Source organism: Taudactylus pleione, unplaced genomic scaffold (genome assembly GCF_031769625.1).
Source record: "Taudactylus pleione unplaced genomic scaffold, aTauple2 ptg000017l, whole genome shotgun sequence".
NCBI classification, from domain to species: Eukaryota; Metazoa; Chordata; class Amphibia; order Anura; family Myobatrachidae; genus Taudactylus; species Taudactylus pleione.
Window position 1 is genome coordinate 17,318,115 of NW_028284419.1, and position 19,163 is coordinate 17,337,277.

The following is a 19,163-nucleotide window of genomic DNA, read 5'->3' on the forward strand; positions in this document are numbered from 1 at the left end:
TGAGAAAGCTATGATCACAAAAGGTTAATAAAAATTTACCGCATAAACAAAGTCAGAAATCCACTGCACTCGCCACTCCTAGATCTGGGGTGCAGACCTGCACTCGCCATTCCCAGGACTGGGGTGCAAGTGGCCTGTGACCACATTGCTTAAATAAATAAAAACAGAAAACCCAGCACTCACCATGTTTAAACACTCACAATGATGTATAAATAAGTAAATAAATAATGGGGATTTATTTCATGGATTGATCAATGCATTTAAGCCCGCAGCCCACATCACGGGACCCCACTTTCTGCAGGTCCTACACTATCCGTCACACTGATGGAAACCTGTTAGCTGCTATCACATAGTTTAGACTGAAAAAATGTTACCTGGTTTAAAGCTCACCTGCCAGCTAATGGCTTTTAAAGGTAAGGCAGTCACCTGACATAGCTTCTATCACACTACCAAAAAGACAGCTGACACAGGTTAATATAAACGAGTATGCACATGGGGTGCATGAGAAAGCTATGATCACAAAAGGTTAATAAAAATTAACCGCATAAACAAAGTCAGAAATCCACTGCACTCGCCACTCCTAGATCTGGGGTGCAGACCTGCACTCGCCATTCCCAGGACTGGGGTGCAAGTGGCCTGTGACCACATTGCTTAAATAAATAAAAACAGAAAACCCAGCACTCACCATGTTTAAACACTCACAATGATGTATAAATAAGTAAATAAATAATGGGGATTTATTTCATGGATTGATCAATGCATTTAAGCCCGCAGCCCACATCACGGGACCCCACTTTCTGCAGGTCCTACACTATCCGTCACACTGATGGAAACCTGTTAGCTGCTATCACATAGTTTACACTGAAAAAATGTTACCTGGTTTAAAGCTCACCTGCCAGCTAATGGCTTTTAAAGGTAAGGCAGTCACCTGACATAGCTTCAATCACACTACCAAAAAGACAGCTGACACAGGTTAATATAAACGAGTAGGCACATGGGGTGCATGAGAAAGCTATGATCACAAAAGGTTAATAAAAATTAACCGCATAAACAAAGTCAGAAATCCACTGCACTCGCCACTCCTAGATCTGGGGTGCAGACCTGCACTCGCCATTCCCAGGACTGGGGTGCAAGTGGCCTGTGACCACATTGCTTAAATAAATAAAAACAGAAAACCCAGCACTCACCATGTTTAAACACTCACAATGATGTATAAATAAGTAAATAAATAATGGGGATTTAGTTCATGGATTGATCAATGCATTTAAGCCCGCAGCCCACATCACGGGACCCCACTTTCTGCAGGTCCTACACTATCCGTCACACTGATGGAAACCTGAGCTGCTATCACATAGTTTAGACTGAAAAAATGTTACCTGGTTTAAAGCTCACCTGCCAGCTAATGGCTTTTAAAGGTAAGGCAGTCACCTGACATAGCTTCTATCACACTACCAAAAAGACAGCTGACACAGGTTAATATAAACGAGTATGCACATGGGGTGCATGAGAAAGCTATGATCACAAAAGGTTAATAAAAATTAACCGCATAAACAAAGTCAGAAATCCACTGCACTCGCCACTCCTAGATCTGGGGTGCAGACCTGCACTCGCCATTCCCAGGACTGGGGTGCAAGTGGCCTGTGACCACATTGCTTAAATAAATAAAAACAGAAAACCAAGCACTCACCATGTTTAAACACTCACAATGATGTATAAATAAGTAAATAAATAATGGGGATTTAGTTCATGGATTGATCAAAGCATTTAAGCCCGCAGCCCACATCACGGGACCCCACTTTCTGCAGGTCCTACACTATCCGTCACACTGATGGAAACCTGTTAGCTGCTATCACATAGTTTAGCCTGAAAAAATGTTACCTGGTTTAAAGCTCACCTGCCAGCTAATGGCTTTTAAAGGTAACCTGTGTCAGCTGTCTTTTTGGAAAGTGGGGTCCCGTGATGTGGGCTGCGGGCTTAAATGCAGTCCTGGGAATGGCAAGTGCAGATCTGCACCCCAGATCTAGGAGTGGCGAGTGTAGTGGATTTCTGACTTTGTTTATGCGGTTAATTTTTATTAACCTTTTGTGATCATAGCTTTCTCATGCACCCCATGTGCATACTCGTTTATATTAACCTGTGTCAGCTGTCTTTTTGGTAGTGTGATAGAAGCTATGTCAGGTGACTGCCTTACCTTTAAGAACCAGGTAACATTTTTTCAGTCTAAACTATGTGATAGCAGCTAACAGGTTTCCATCAGTGTGACGGATAGTGTAGGACCTGCAGAAAGTGGGGTCCCGTGATGTGGGCTGTGGGCTTAAATGCATTGATCAATCCATGAACTAAATCCCCATTATTTATTTACTTATTTATACATCATTGTGAGTGTTTAAACATGGTGAGTGCTGGGTTTTCTGTTTTTATATATATATATATATAAATATATATATATATATATATATATGTATACATACATACATACATACATATAATGTATGTGTGTATATATATATATATATATATATCCAGTATATATATATATATATATATATATACACTACACCCTCATATATTTATATATTTATATGTATATCGGGCGATACCCACACACGGTGCGATCGGGTGGCTGACTGCCCGATATGCCGGCTCCACCCTCCCACACCCGCATAGCACTGCATAGGATTGCACATCGCATTACCTGATCGACTGAACCTGCAGTAAGATCAGGGGGTGCGATGTGTGACCCCATGGGTGGGCGCTCGGCCCGACATCAAGCCCATACACGGTGCAATATAGCAGTCAAATCACACCAATCCGTCAGATCAGCTGCTTTATCGCACCGTGTATGGACCATTTAGTCTTCATTTTCCATTAAGATAAATCTATTCTCATAGCCACTGAGTACCCTATGAATAAATGTATTAATGAACAGTGGCCCTGATTCAGAGCCGGACGCTCTGACAGAGCGCTCGCTCTGAATCAGGGCATCTTTTTTTTTTATGGAGCGGCCTCCTGGCCACTCGCATTGCTGTGGGTTGCCACCCACAGCTAATGCGAGTGGCCAGGATGATGGCCATGATGGTCAAGACCATCGCGACCATCGGGCTTGTGACAGAGACGAAAGCTCTCCCACTGACACAGTGGGGCCGCCCCCAGATGGTAGGCCTCCATCTGGACAGCCACCCCCCTGGCCCGCCCACCAAAGGGGGCGTGCTGTCACTTAACATCGACAGCACGCCCCCTTTGGTGCGAGACCCAGAGCGATGGATTGCCCATTGCTATCAGGGTCTCGCGCATGCGCACGACAGAGCTGGCTCCATCGTGCACATGCTCTGTGGGCCACCATCGACCCGGTTGCGAGCACTCAGCGCTTATGACCGGGTCTGTATCAGGCCCAGTGTGTGTGGGCAGATGCTCAATTATCACCAGTAGTAGTCCATGTGGTACCTCCAAATTTGTGCCCAAATAGGGGTCCCCCAATTTTTATTTGATTATATATACTGTAAATATTACTGCCCCATTCACTATAGTTGCAGGGCTAGTGAACTTTGATTGACCCTGCTCCTGTCAGTCCCTACTGAGCATGTGCAGATAGGAGGGAAGAATTAATCTCTTGGACAGTAACCCCTTTTTGTGGGAAAAATCACCCCCATTCATTGGCAGCCTCGGTGTCCAGGCAGAGAACTCTGGGGGCGGCCTATTGCTGGGGTTCCTCTGTCCAATCAGGGAAGTTGGATAGTGGGGGGCGGAGAGAGATGTGTAGGTTTTAAAAGAGCAAACCCTGAGTAGAGGGAGGTAGGTGTGAAGATCTTTCTGTGGCGTACCCTTGGATCTGTGGAATATGGGGAGAGTGTGTTCACCCCTTGGTTGACCTGGATTACAATTACTGTACTCTGTAGCAGTGAGGAGTACCAGACGAGATTGTTATACCAAGCCCCTACAAGTGCCTTACCATGGATTATAATTACTGTACTCCGCAGCAGAAGAAGAGTACCCCACTGGATTGCCATACCAAACCCCTACTATTATTTAGCGTTGTGCGATTCCCACGCAATAGAACAATGGTAAAAGTCCTCATTATATAAATACATACATTTACTAAAACATATAATATGAACAATCCTGCAAAGCACATACCATGATGTACTCCACAAACACGTAGACGCACAACGCTAACTAGCATCTTTTCTTAATATCCTTACACTTGCACATTACACACTTACATAGAAAGGTTCCCTAGCATTAAAGTAAAAATTCAATGTTTTATTCATTATTAATTATGTAATAAAGTGACTGTATTTAAGATCTCAGGTTTAGTACATGATAAGCAGACCGTGTTTGGTGTCATTCTAAACCACTATTTATTTGCAGACTTCCAGTTCCATCAGCGAGGAAATCGCAACATGCGTCTGCAAATTATGGATCATAGAGAGTTATGCATTGAAATGTACTCTGTAATGTAGCCAGTTTAAACTTGTTCTTTGGTGGGAAAACAGACACAAAGAACTGTTGGAGGATGAACTATTACAATACAAACTGACCTATGAACTGTATCGTAACAGAAGAACCAGGAAGAAGAACCAATGGGATTATGCCAACTTGATCTATTGTATTGCCTATCCCTGTAAGGGTACAAAAACAAGCACTCTGGATCTGATAGTTAGTCATCTTTTCTTTGCTGTTGACAGAGGTTTCATAGTTGATGCCAGGAATCTGGATCCAGAGCGCATGCGTATGTATTCGACTGTACCTTGTGATTGTATCATTTGTTTGTGCTAATTGTACAGTATTTAGATCACAGTGTGTAACTATCTGCTTTTTGGTGAATAATATCTTTTTGTGCTTTGGAACCACAATCCAAGCCTGGAAAGCAATTATTTCTTGTGCGACTTATAATGCTAAATAGCGACATTTAGGGTGTTAAGATCATTAGGTATTCATACCTGTCACCTCTTATAGGTCCTCAGTCTTCAACTGCCCTCCAAACTATCCTCCTGCTCTCAGTTTTCCCTATTATTAGCTTGGACTTAGAGTTATTGGGGAATCTTCTTGACTTACTGGTAGCTCCTTATCTAACTATTAGGGGTTCATTACTTACCTGGTAAGGTGTGGCTTGGGGGTCTGTTTAGCTCATTACGCTAGGAGTATAGGGTTAGGTTACCCCTTTTGTGATCCATTGTATAATTGATGATTGTAATTTCCCTGGTGAACCTCCAACTCATGCTGGGAGGGGACGTGGTTTGTTTGTTGTGTCAGCTCAAGTCTGATGCAACCATGATGGGATGTCAACTGTTGATTTGATTTAAATGCAATGTGTATTCATATTTGCTGATGTTTCATTAATTGATGACCTCTGTCTAGGCTTTGTGCATTTTTGCAGTTAAACATTGTTAATGCTGGTTTCTTTAGTACAAGCATATTTAATCCTGCTAATGGCTCATGGAATGCTTACTTCTCTCAAGAAAGTGTCATTTCTGCAAAGTGTCATTTCTGCAAAGTGTACCTCTGCTTCTCTACAATACTGTTTCTTGTCATTGATCTGTATTGCTTCAGCTTAGCAAAGACTGTTGTTCAAGTTGCCTGCTGGTGAGCAAGTAGAAGTTGTGTGCTATATAGCCAAAGTGTCATTTCTGCAAAGTGTTCCTCTACTTCTCTACAGTACTGTTTCCCGCCATTGAACTGTATTGCCTCAGCTTGGCAAAGACTGTTATTCTAGACCTATAGTGGTTTTAACTATTCAAATCATCATACTATTACAGTTGATAATTGTGAATGTACTGGTTTGTCTGGCTCTCATGTAGTTGGCCATGTATGTTTTAGCTGTCTCTTATCAAGAATCCTGTAAACCCTTATAGCCCAAATAAACGGCTCTGTTTTCAAAGAACGCTATTTTAGCCTCTGTGTCTGCAAATGGGGGTTTGTGTATAGTCGCCTCTGTCACGGTGTGTTCATGCCACAGGTGAGAAGAAGCTGCGGCCACACAAGAAAACACACTATAGAACCTGGTTACCACACCCCACTGAGTTCATTTAACGCCCACATACTGTAGGAGACAGCTGACAATCAGACAGACATCAATTTAAGGTTCCCTAATCTGCAGCTGGTTCCTGACCGATGCCTGATCTGCCAGTTACTGTGTGACAGCAGCTTATCAGCACCTCCAGCTGCTCCTCACTCCTTCATACTACTGCAGAGGGCAAGTTATCCCCAATTTACACCTGACATCCTAGGATGCATTTCATCAAGATACACTACAGCCTACTCACTCTGCGCGCTCTACCTGCTATGCCCATTCCTGTCCCATTAACTCCTACTGGACCTGATTCAGAGGTACACACTAACTGCATGCAATGGGAATGTTCACATAGTTGAATTATTATTTGCTACTGTGCATGGGCAAAATATTCTAAGAACCCCTATGACGAATGTGTTATCCAGAACAGTAGCGCAGAAACCCCCCGACGGACCAAATTTTTTTTTTTCAGAGACTAAGGCAGTAATTCCCAACCTCGGTCTTCAAGGCACACTAACAGTCCTGGTTTTAGTGATATCCATGCTAAAGCACAGGTGGTTTAATCAAAATAACTGAGGTACTAATTAAGTTGCCTGTTCTCAAGTATGGCTTTCCTTAAAACCTGAACTGTTAGTGTGTCTTGAGGACCGTGGTTGGGAACCCCTGGACTAAGGGGTAAATTTACTAAAGTGACAGTTTTTAGAAGTGAGTTTTACAAGAGATGTTGCCCATAGCAACCAATCAGATTCTAGCTATTATCTTCTAGAAGGTGCTAGTTAAATGTTAAGTAGAATCTGATTGGTTGCTATGGGTAACATCACTTCTAAAACTCACTTCTAAAACTCTCACTTTAGTTAATTTACCCCTAAGACAGCATTGTCTCCATATCTGCACCAGCTGTGGGTGACCCACTATAATCGGAGCTGCCAGGCCACTGCCTGTTTAGCTGTCAGCGATTACACATCAGGTGACTTTCATACCACTTGACGTGGAAGCGCTGACAGCTGAACTGGCAGAGTCCAAGCAGCGCGCCGCAATTACAGTCCTCAAAGAGGGAGCATGGAAGAGGAAGAATCATGGCTGGCACTTAGGAGGAGATCCGCAGCTAGCAGCAGAGCCCACGTGTGTGTGTGTAAGTATGGTATGTGTATGTATGCTCTGTGTGTTTGTAAGTATGCTGTGTGTATGCTACAGTATGTGCATGTATGCTACAATACCTGCAATGTTTAAAACACCCGTCCCATCCATACAGCCCCCCAAAATACCTGACCTAGGACTTTAAATCCATTTTCCTTATTTGTTGTATGCAAGTGATTGTATTGTTTGTTTTTTCTTTCTTTGTCTACCATCCTACTAACATTTGAAAAATTCAACTCAATATACAGTAAATAAATACATTTGATACATTGTAGAAGCCAATTTTAGATGGTACAAGTTGTTTTTATTAGTGTTTTCTTTCAAATTACAGATGGTGGTTTTTCTTTCAAATTACAGATGGTGGTTTTTCTTTAAAATTATTAAAGATGGTGGTTTTTCTTTCTTTCAGATTATTAAAGATGGTGGTTTTTCTTTCTTTCAAATTATTAAAGATGGTGGTTTTTCTTTCTTTCAAATTATTAAAGATGGTGGTTTTTCTTTCTTTCAAATTATTAAAGATGGTGGTTTTTCTTTCTTTCAAATTATTAAAGATGGTGGTTTTTCTTTCTTTCAAATTATTAAAGATGGTGGTTTTTCTTTCTTTCAAATTATTAATGATGGTGGTTTTTCTTTCTTTTAAATTATTAAAGATGGTGTTTTTTTCTTTCTTTCAAATTATTAAAGATGGTGGTTTTTCTTTCTTTCAAATTATTAAAGATTGTGATTTTTTCTTTCTTTCAAATTATTAAAGATGGTGGTTTTTTTCTTTCTTTCAAATTATTAAAGATGGTGGTTTTTCTTTCTTTCAAATTTATTAAAGATGGTGGTTTTTCTTTCTTTCAAATTATTAAAGATGGTGGTTTTTCTTTTTCTTTCTTTCAAATTATTAAAGATGGTGTTTTTTCTTTCTTTCAAATTTATTAAAGATGGTTGTTTTTCTTTCTTTTAGATTATTAAAGATGGTGGTTTTTCTTTCTTTCAAATTTATTAAAGATAGTGGTTTTTCTTTCATTCAAATTATTAAAGATGGTGGTTTTTCTTTCTTTCAAATTTTTTAGAGATGGTGTTTTTTTTTTCTTTCAGATTATTAAAGATGGTGTTTTTCTTTCTTTCAAATTTATTAAAGATGGTGGTTTTTCTTTCTTTCAGATTATTAAAGATGGTGTTTTTTCTTTCTTTCAAGTTTATTAAAGATGGTGGTTTTCTTTCTTTCACATTATTAAAGATGGTGGTTTTGCTTTCTTTCAAATGTATTAAAGATGGTGGTTTTCTTTCTTTCAAATGTATTAAAGATGGTGTTTTTTCTTTCTTTCAAATGTATTAAAGTTTATGTTATTTCTTTTTTTTTTAAATATATTAAGGATGGTGGTTTTTCTTTTTTTCAAATGTATTAAAGATGGTGTTTCATCTTTTTTGCAAATGTATTAAAGATGGTGTTTTTCTTTTTTTCAAATGTATTAAAGATGGTGTTTTTTCTTTTTTCAAATGTGTTAAAGATGGTGTTTTTTTCTTTTTGTAAATGTATTAAAGATGGTGTTTTTCTTTTTTTCAAATGTATTAAAGATGGTGTTTTTTCTTTTTTCAAATGTATTAAAGATTGAGGTTTTTCTTTTTTTCAAATGTTTTAAACATGTTGTTTTTTTCTTTTTTCAAATGTATTAAAGATGGTGTTTCATCTTTTTTGCAAATGTATTAAAGATGGTGTTTTTTCTTTTTTTCAAATGTATTAAAGATGGTGTTTTTTTCTTTTTTCAAATATATTAAAGATGGTGTTTTTTCATTTTTCATATGTATTAAAGATGGTGTTTTTCTTTTTTTCAAATGTATTAAAGATGGTGTTTTTTCTTTTTTCAAATGTATTAAAGGTGGAGGTTTTTCTTTCTTTTAAATCTACAGAATATAAAATAAGACAACTTAGCAGTCTTCCATATGTCTTTAACAGCTCATCACATTTCTTTAACTCGGACAATAATGAGAAAATTAAAACCTTGGACATCTTTGAAATGTAATTTCAAATTATGCTTCAGAATTGTACCTTTCTCAAACTTTTTCTATAAAATGAAATGGTAGTGTATAACAGCAGATGAGAAGATGGGAAGAATGACACATGGGAGAGTGCAAAAACGTGGACAATATCATGCCAATTTGGCTCAAACTGACAAATCGTCCAATATATTATCGTCTATTGTGTACCCAGCTTTACTAACCTACATCCTCAAGGCACACTAACATTTCAGGTTTAGGATAGTCATGTTTTTGAGCACAGGTGGCTTAATTAGTACCTCAGTTATTGATTTAACCATCTGTGCTTATGCATGGATATCCTTAAAACCTGGACTGGTAGTGTACCATGAGGATCGAGTTTAGGAAACACTGCTTTAACTACAACAATAAAAATATGTTTTATAGGGTGGGTGATGGATAGAAGCCCATTTTGCCACCTCACAAATATGAAAATTTGCAATGCCCCTGACTATAGCTGGAATTTTCCCAAAGATTTGTGAATGCGCAGTAGAGAAATCACCAGGAATATGGCAGGGATGCCATACTCATGGGGACCTGTCCATGCATAGTAGTCTTTAGCATAGTGCCAGAGACTACTCCACTGGGAAGAAGGGGTGGTGAGGCGCACAGAGACTGCACACAGGCCCCGTCTCTTATAATCTGGGGTAAGCAGGCGTGCCGATAGCCACGCCAGGCCAGGATAAAGAGGGCATGGCCTAATCGTGGGAGGCATGACCATGCTCCCTTGGGAGGAAAAAGACAAAACATTTTTTGCAGCGCCCTAAGGGGGGCTCTGTGAGCCCCTCAGCTCACTGTATAGTCAATGGGAGGCACTACCAGTGTGATCGCTCCCCCCATAGGCATAGAAGACTGCTGTGGCTGCTACTTAGCAGCCGAGAGCAGTCTCCCAGTGCAGTCCAGCACACAGCAGCATGTGATGGGCTGCTGTGATGTAAGAGACCAGGCCCCCGCCAGGCCCTTCCAGCAAGCTCGGGCCCAGGTAATTAGTACTCGTTCCCCCCTTCTTGGCTCCCGTGGGAATAAGTCCCATTTTGTATTTACTACATGTATACAGGATGTCTGTCATTGAAATGTACTGTATGTATATGAATATTTTTTATTAAATAAATATATACTATCTAATGTCAAAAGTAAGTAATTGAGGAGTGTTCTAAGTACTTTCTTGTTTTACTGATAAACTTTGGGGACACTCATGGCCAACGTGCCAGCATTCTCCCAATTATATGACTTTCGTATATTTCATAATTAGTATTTGCTAAGCTGCATATATATATAGTGCCCCCACACACACACACTTTTGCTCTTTCTCTCCCTAAAGACTCTACAAATCGATACTTTGCAAGAATGAACCCTATTACATTTCCCTCAATACTGTAATATATAATGGATTATAAAGTATAATTAATAACTTACTTTGCCGACCAGCAAACAGCATAAGGACCGTAGCCACCTTAAAAATTTGTTTGGCTTCTTTCTGCAAAAAAAACCTGCCTCCACCTATAATCTCTGAGTCCTCGAATCTTCCTGTGTACCGGCTCCCTACTTCCTACTCATGTTCCCAGATCCCCACCAACTGCTCTTGTACAATGTTCCCCACCTCCTACTCCTGTTCCCTGCTTCCCCCTTCTACAGCTGTCCGCTTCCCACCTCCTACTCCTATCCCCAACTTCTCCTCCCACACATCAAGAAGACAAGGAGCCATACGGACCTGTAGCATGAGAGCAGCCACCCCCATGCAGCTCACACAGAATAAAAGGATAGAAAAGTGCACAGCTAGAAGCAGAGAAAACTACAGTTTCTGCATAATTTAAATATCACTGCTATGTAACAGTCTGATGCAGAAGATTTCACAGAAATCTCCTGCAGAAGGTTAACTACCGCAGCAGACTGCAGGCCCAATTATTGTCAATGGGTACTACAGTCTAACCTCTATGTACAAAACTTTTGCTATTGGAGGTATCAGATGGGCATTCTATGGGTGTGTGAGGTGTGGTGGTATGTGGGGAGGTCCAAAACATAAATTATGAAGGGACCCAGAAATGTTCAGGTAGGACCCCATTTTTTTAAAGTGGCGGGTCCCTGGGACCCACATATTTTGTTGTTCAGCTCGATCACTGAGAGCCCCTTATGCATTGCCCCTAGTAGTAGTGCCCCTTATGCAATGCCCACTTTAGTAGTGCCCCTTAAGCAATTCCCCCAGTAGCAGTGCCATTTATGCAATTCTCCCTGAAGCAGTGCCCCTAATGCAGCGCCCCAGTAGTAGTGCCCTTTATGCTGTTCCCCCAGTAGTAGTGCCCCTTATGCAATGCCCCCCAATAGTAGTGCCCCTTATGAAATGCCCCTAGTAGTAGTGCCCCTTATGCAATGTCCCCTGTAGTAGTGCCCCTGCCCCTTATGCATTGCCCCAGTAGTGCCCCTTATGGCAGTGCCCCCAGTAGTGCCCCTTATACAGTGCCCCCAGTAGTGCCCCTTACACAGTGCCCCATATATAGTGCCCCCAGTAGTAGTTTCCCTTACACATAAAACACACAGACACACAGAACACAAATCCATACTTACCCAAATTCCCATTCCTGTGCCTGCCGACGTCCGATCCTCCCGCTCAGCACTATGGAAGAAACATCATGACATCTCTCCCTTCACCCACTGCGAGAGCCGGAAGGCGGAGCTCATGAGTGAGCTCCAGCCCAGCGCCGGCCGTGGGTGTAGCAGCCAATAAGTCTGTCTGACTCTTATTGGCTGCTAAAACAAACACACCGAAGCAGGGTAGTAAACTCACTGTCAGTGAATGTACTACCCGGTGTCAATGTGCTCATTTTAGGGCCTGATTCAGCAAGGATCGCAATTGCAAAGCTGCACGCATGCAGCTTTGCAATTGCAATCCATGCAATAATGCAAATGCAGCAGGAGTTGTATGACACCCACTGCTGCATTTGCAATCCCAGCACTGCCACAAAGGTCGCAGGCTGGGATCAACATTACGACCATTGGTGGTCCATGGTCGCAATGGTGGATGGCACCGGGCGGGCGGCCAGTTGAATAAGCCTCAGCTTACTCAGGTTGGCTGGCTTGCGAGCCAAGCAGGCTACGTACGTCCACGCAGTCCCTGGGCTGGCCACTCCTGGAAAACGGGGCTGATATGCCCTGTTTCTGGGAACACAGGCCGCCCCCGCACCGCCCCTTAAGTGCCTCTTATATTGGTGTGTATCAACTATTCATGATTTTAGGTATTGTATGTATTCTTTTATTAAGAGCATAGGGCTATTACAAAGTCTTTTAAATTAATTGTGTTTTTGACAATATTAAAATTTCTTTACAAATATTATATATTATTGGTCAATATTTAAGGTGAGATCAGCGCTCCACAAATTTCCCCTTAAGTGCCTCTGCCTGTCAATCAGGCAGAGGCATTCAAGGGCTTGTGTGTGTCTCTCCTTGTATTTCCCTCCAATAAGCCCCAATGTATCAAATGAAAACACACAGTACACCCATTACTCACCTGAGATTGCAGTGTTTTCTCTCTGCAAAACTCTCCCGAGCAAGCAGCCTGCACATATCAGTGAAATATGTGAAGGCTGCTTGTGTGTGGTACCGTTAAAAAAGGGTTAAATGTAAAAAAAAAAAAAGATGTAGGGTATCCCCTCAAAAGATATAACCAGCCCCGGACTGCTCATCCAGTCCTGGTACATAAAAATTACAGGGGGAAAACATGTAGGGTTCCCCCATTATTTAGGGACCAGCACCTGGTTGCAGAACCAGTTCTTGTTTTAAATAAAAGGGGGAAAAATGTATAGGAGTCCCCCTATATTTAAAACCAGCACCGGACCCAAACCGACCGGGGTGTAATGCCACAGCCAGGAGACCCTATCACCAGGTCTCCACGGCCAAAGCATTAACACCCCAAGCCAGTCAGCCCAAGCCGCATTTTTTGGGCTTGGGCACAAGTGCCCTCCGTACTCCAGCATATTTCCATTAATGTAAAAAGAAAGTGTATGTGAATGTATATGTATCCATGAGTCAGCGGCAGCAGGCTAATATAGGGTTTCCCCGCAGACACCACAGCGGTCATCTATATTAGTAGGTAGATCGGAGCACCAAAGAATTAATAGTGAGGGGCGCTACTACAGTAAGTGCAACAGCAGTTCAGACCGACACATAACTGAGTCTCTCTGCATATGTATTACTCAAATGACAACGAGTGTGTTTGTCAGCAGGCAGATCGGAGCACTTGAATACAAAGAGTGTAGGATATTACACAAAGCAAGAGTGACATAGATTACTATATAGATCATTTATCTGTGAGAATCACAAAACTAATCTGTCTCAGAGTGTCAGCAGACCGATTACAGCCCACAATATTATATTAGGTCAGTATGAGAACTGTATGTGAGATATATGTCCAAATTATTTACAGAAGCTAACTATACCAGCCATTAAACAGTAATATGACCTGCAATTACCTGCAATATTGACGGCTGAAATAGCCTTCTCAATTAATAATACCAATTTCTCGTAACACAATCCCTGCAGAATTTAACTGCATACAAATAATTAAATAAATAAATCACCATATATACGGGGATGCTAGATGACTAATATGGTGAATATCGTCACAGCAACCATTGATAACAACTTTTAAATTATATTGAGAGCAGTGCCTCTGGAGCAGGGCACAGACTGTGTAATACATTAAGTGGAGTTGTTTGCCTTGCCCTGAACGCAGGGGCAGAACTATGGGAGACAATGAAGGCGCCTGCCGTCGGGCTCCAGCTCTGAAGGGGCACCTCCTCCATTGTGCACAACATATTCACCCCACTTAGGGCTGTAACTATGTACCCGGAGTGTAAAGTCACGGTTTCCCAATACATGGCACCCCTTCCCGCACCCGCACTAGTCACCATACACTAGTGGAGAGCTCCATGTCAGACCATCAGCTGCTGCCTTCATCTATCTATAGCCTGTCTGCATGCAAATTGCTACATTACAGTGTCAGCAGCTGTGATGGGGCGGGGCACCAAATTATAACTTGCCTTCGGGCGTCTGGGATGAATTTACGCCACTGCCTGAACAGGTTAGTTAACACCATGTGCATTGGTCATCGATGCAGTTGCATTGCAGACATCGAGACGTGCTAAGTGTCCACCACTTCATTTATGAGGGTCACATTTAATTATGTGCAAAACACTGCTGCACAGTGATCTTTAAGATCTGCTGTACACCACAATTGCTGCTCGAATTTGCCTATCATATCAACAGGACTTTACTGATATAAGGGTTTCACTCTATCTACTATATGATTCTATGACTAACCACTATTGGAGGAATTTCTACTGTGTCAGAATTAACAAAGATACAGTTTGTCTACATTATTAGACACTGGCCCTGATTCAGAGCCGCTCGCTGCTGGCGGGCGTTCGCTCTGAATCTGGGCATTTTATTTTTGTTTTGTTTTCTGCTCCGGCCGCTCGCAAAGCTGTGGTTGACCACCCACAGCTTGTGCGAGCGGGCTGGAGACCATCGCGGTTATCGCGACCATCGGGCTTGCGACGAGACCCTGGGGTAGGGTCTAGCTGCCGCAAGCCCGAGTGGACTCCCTGCTCTAATAGAGCAGGAAGTCCACTACTGACATTACTAGTGATGTCAGTAACCCCTTCCAACAAAGGCCAGGTGTTCCTAAGGGAACATCGACAGCTGCCCCGTCTTGTTGCGAGGGCTCACGCACGCCGGATGTTGCGCATGCAACCATCGAGCCGCTTGCGAGCGCACAGTGATTGCGAGCGGCTCTGATTCGAGCCCACAGTGTCTTGGATCATTAGCTACAAAGTAACAACAATAATCCCTGAATTTACACTAGAGAGCTGGAAATTAAATCCATCTAATAATCGGGGTCATAAAAATAGTGATAACCAAACATCAGTTGATAAATGAACATGGATATAAGAAACATTCACATAAAGGGTAATAATTAACCCTTTGTTTACCAGACTAATAGAAACCATTAAATATCTCCTATAAGTCAAAAAACGGTAGAACTATTCTTATAAGGAATATCGGCCCTCATTCAGAGCCGTACGCTCTGAGCAGAGCGCACGCTCTGAATGAGGGCCGGGCTCCATTTTCAAGGAGCGTCCTCCTGGACGCTCGTATAGCTGTGGGTCACCACCCACAGGCTATACGAGCGTGCATTGTGATGGTCGCGATGGTCGAATTTGCGAGCCGGAGCCTGCGGTTGAGGTTTTCAACCGCAAGCTCCGGAGTGATTTTGGCTCTATCAGAGCCAAAATCACTCCCACTGACATCACTAGTGATGTCAGTGGGCCGGCTTCTGACGGGAGGCGTTCCCTTAGGAACGCCCCCGTCAGGGAGGCACGCCCCCGGCACGCCCACCAAAGGGGGCGTGCTGTCAATCAACATTGACAGCACGCCCCCTTTGATCGGACACAACGAGCGAAGGACTTTCCTTCGCTCGTCGCGTCTGGCGCATGCGCACGACGGAGCTCCCTCCGTCGTGCGCATGCTCAGTCCATAACATCGACCCACTTGCGAGCGGACAGCCGCTCGCGAGTGGGTCTGAATCAGGCCCATCATTTGCTGGTAACGTGAGGGTACTTTTTCCTTAGGGAAAATGTTAATAACACTATGCACTATTTGTTTGCACAATATCATTTTAATATTTCACCATCATTTTAAAAGATATACAATAAAAGCTATATTTTATTTTAATACATTACTACATTGGATAGATATATATTTGTTTGTTAAGGGGATAAGTGCACTAATACCGCTTTTCCACCAAAATTCCGGGTCTGACCCGGAGTTGGAACAGAGGGCCTGATTCAGACCCGGTCGCAACGGGTCGATGGTGGCCCAGAGCGCATGCGCGCGACGGAGCCGGCTCCGTCGTGCACATGCGCGAGACCCAGATAGCGACGGGCAATCCGTCTGAATCGGGGATGGTCTTTTTTTTTTAGAACGGCCTCCTGTCCGCTCGCATAGCTGTGGGTGACCACCCACAGCTATAGCGAGCGGTCAGGAAGATGGTCGCGCGGGCTTGCAACGAGACCCTTGTGGTAGGGTCTTGTGGCCACAAGCCCCAGAGAGATGTCAGTGGGGCCGCCCCCAAACGGAGGCGTTCACATGGGAACGACTCCGTTTGGGCAGCCACTCCCCCGGCCTGCCCACCAAAGGGGCCGAGCTGTCACTCAACATCGACAGCTCGCCCCCTTTGTTGCGAGACCCGGAGCGACAGAGTGCCCGTCGCTATCCGGGTCTCGCGCATGCGCACGACGGAGCCGGCTCCATCATGCGCACTGGCCCACCATCGACCCGGTTGCGAGCGCACAGCGCTTGCGACCGGGTCTGAATCAGGCCCAGAGTTCCTATACGGATCAGACCCGGAACTTAGCCAGCGCCAACTCGAGATATTCCCGAGTCGGCGCCGCTCACACCGGAGTCGGGTCTGCATAGACCCGGCTTCCCCAGCGTGAAAGTGGACGCTTGGAGATGACGTCATCTCCAAGAGCCACTGAAGCTGGACCAATCAGCCGGCTTGCAGCGCACTCCAGGTCATCGTGCCCCTGAGTGCGCTGTCCTCACAGCAGGATTTCACGGGCTACGCCCATGTTAAACTCTGCTATTTACCTGGGTTGGATTGCTGGGTCACTCGACCCGGCAATCCAACCCTCTCCCCTTTTACACCAGGGAGCTGCACGGGTTAACCCTGCAATAACCCGGGTTTTAGCTCCGGTGTAAAAGGGGTATTAGTAACAAACCCCTTTTCTCTTTTTTTTTCCTTTGTTTATCGTGTGCACGGCACAAACTGTACCCATTATAAATACACCTCCGAGCAGCCCCGAAATGTACATCTTTTTCTTATCATATTAGGTGGTACAATTCACAAGCGTTCGTCTTACATGAAATACGGAGCAGATGGAGGTAATAATAAAAAATAAACAGGTAAATAAGTATGCTTAAAAGTGTTTGTATGAATGCTCTATTTATAATATTACCCTTAACATTATTAATGAACAGCTATTTAATTAACTGTGCCCCTTAAAAAAAGTCCTTGAATATGACTGTTCAAATAAATATATAAAAATCATTATTAAAAAAAAACATCCACAGTGTACTTTATTATCCTCAGAAAGTACACAACTTTCAAAGTTCATTAGTATCAAAGACAACATTAAATCACCATCGTGCAGCAATAGCCAACAGATATTTTATTTGAAAATGCAATTAGGAAACAAAACTATGTGACTTCATACCAAGCAAAGATCTGCTTAATTGTCAGGCCGCAATATTGATCTTGTGGAGTAACACAAAGAGGCGAGAATGGAATATATGAACACAGACTTAGGAGGAAGGAACTGGCTGTGTCTCAGCATTTTCTCAGAAAATACCCATTTTTAATGGACAGCCACTAAACAGCCTTTTGATTCTACTCAGTTGGTATTTAAATTTATACTCACTGCAGTTGCTACCAATTATGCCTCCCTAGTCTTTTACACTTATTCTCTTTATGGCATTCAATCTCAAGCTTGAATATCCATTCAGTGGGAAGCCAACATGAGGACAATTACCCACAATTGTATTGTGATTCTATTTTAATTAAATCATCTTGATGCTATAGTATGTAATTGTATTTGTCTGTTGCCGCAATGCTTTTCTCTAATCTACAGGGGGGGGGAAAACATATAAGGTATGTCTATTTCAATCAGCATTTTCATACATTGATTTTTTTTTTCTGGAAATCGAAAAAGTATAATTATTGTAGAAAAAGCAAGTACTGAAAAATTAACCCATTTTCTTTTTAAACTTGTAAATTGATATATTGCTGTTAGCCACCATGACACCACAAGAGTTAACTCAAAACCTTATAATTACAGTTGCAGAATGTTTTGGATTGGTAAAACGCATGATCTGGGGCCCTCCAAAGTATGGTGGACTGTGGGATTATGACACAATAACATACAATACAAACTTAATTGTATTAATATGGTAGAGAGGCAAGGGTAACCTTAAATTGGGCTTCCAAAGCACCATGTTATTCATATAATGACACTTTCCCATGAATTAAGGAGTAAACGAGTTGCTTCACACTTAGGCCTATGGTGCCCATGGCTCTATCAACTTCATCAGGGTTAGGATTGTCATCTGGGTTAGTTGTAGTCTTCCACATGTTCTCACATTTCAGCTGCATCTCCAAAGCAAACTTCCATGTGGTATAATTCTCTGAGCCTCTCAGTTTCATGCTGGCGACTGATGGATACAGGACTCACTCTATACTTTACACACAGGATACTTTGGTACCTGTGGTGCCTGGGCCCATAACCTATTGATATGTCCTATTGGAGTAGAACAATAGGTACCAGCAAAATTGTAAAATGGAGTTTAGGCCAGACAGTTTGTCCTTAACCAGGCTTGCAGGTTTATTAGGCTAACTGTGGTAACCGATATAACAGTGGTTGTCAGCGGTAGAACAGAGTAAACGGTTTGCGTAACCGGAGATAGCGATGGTAACAGCAGTAATGTATATAAATACTAACACCACGTCTGTGCTGTACATCACACACTTCCAAGATTGTGCAGGGTTGTGGGGTCTGCATGCGCAGTGACTGGCCTAGCAGGGCTCCAATAGAGAAGTGAATGATTTCATTAGCGATCATTTTACTTCTTACACATAGCAGGAATGCCTGTCCCTGCATGTGATTAACAATACAATACAGTCCATAATTTATAATTGCCACAAATAGCGGCTATAATAAATCATAATTTTAATGTTTAAAACCTGACAATTGGTAAATATGTCCCTAAGACTTAAAGAGGTTTATTTCTAAATGGGTAAAGATCACTAAATCTGTTAAAATATGGCTTTTTCCTTTATACTAAGCACTACAGCAGCAACCATCACTGGGACTGTCCTGTGATAGCTTTGTCATGCAAAGCATGGGGAAGATAGTTAAAGAATATTAAACAAAAACATTGGCAG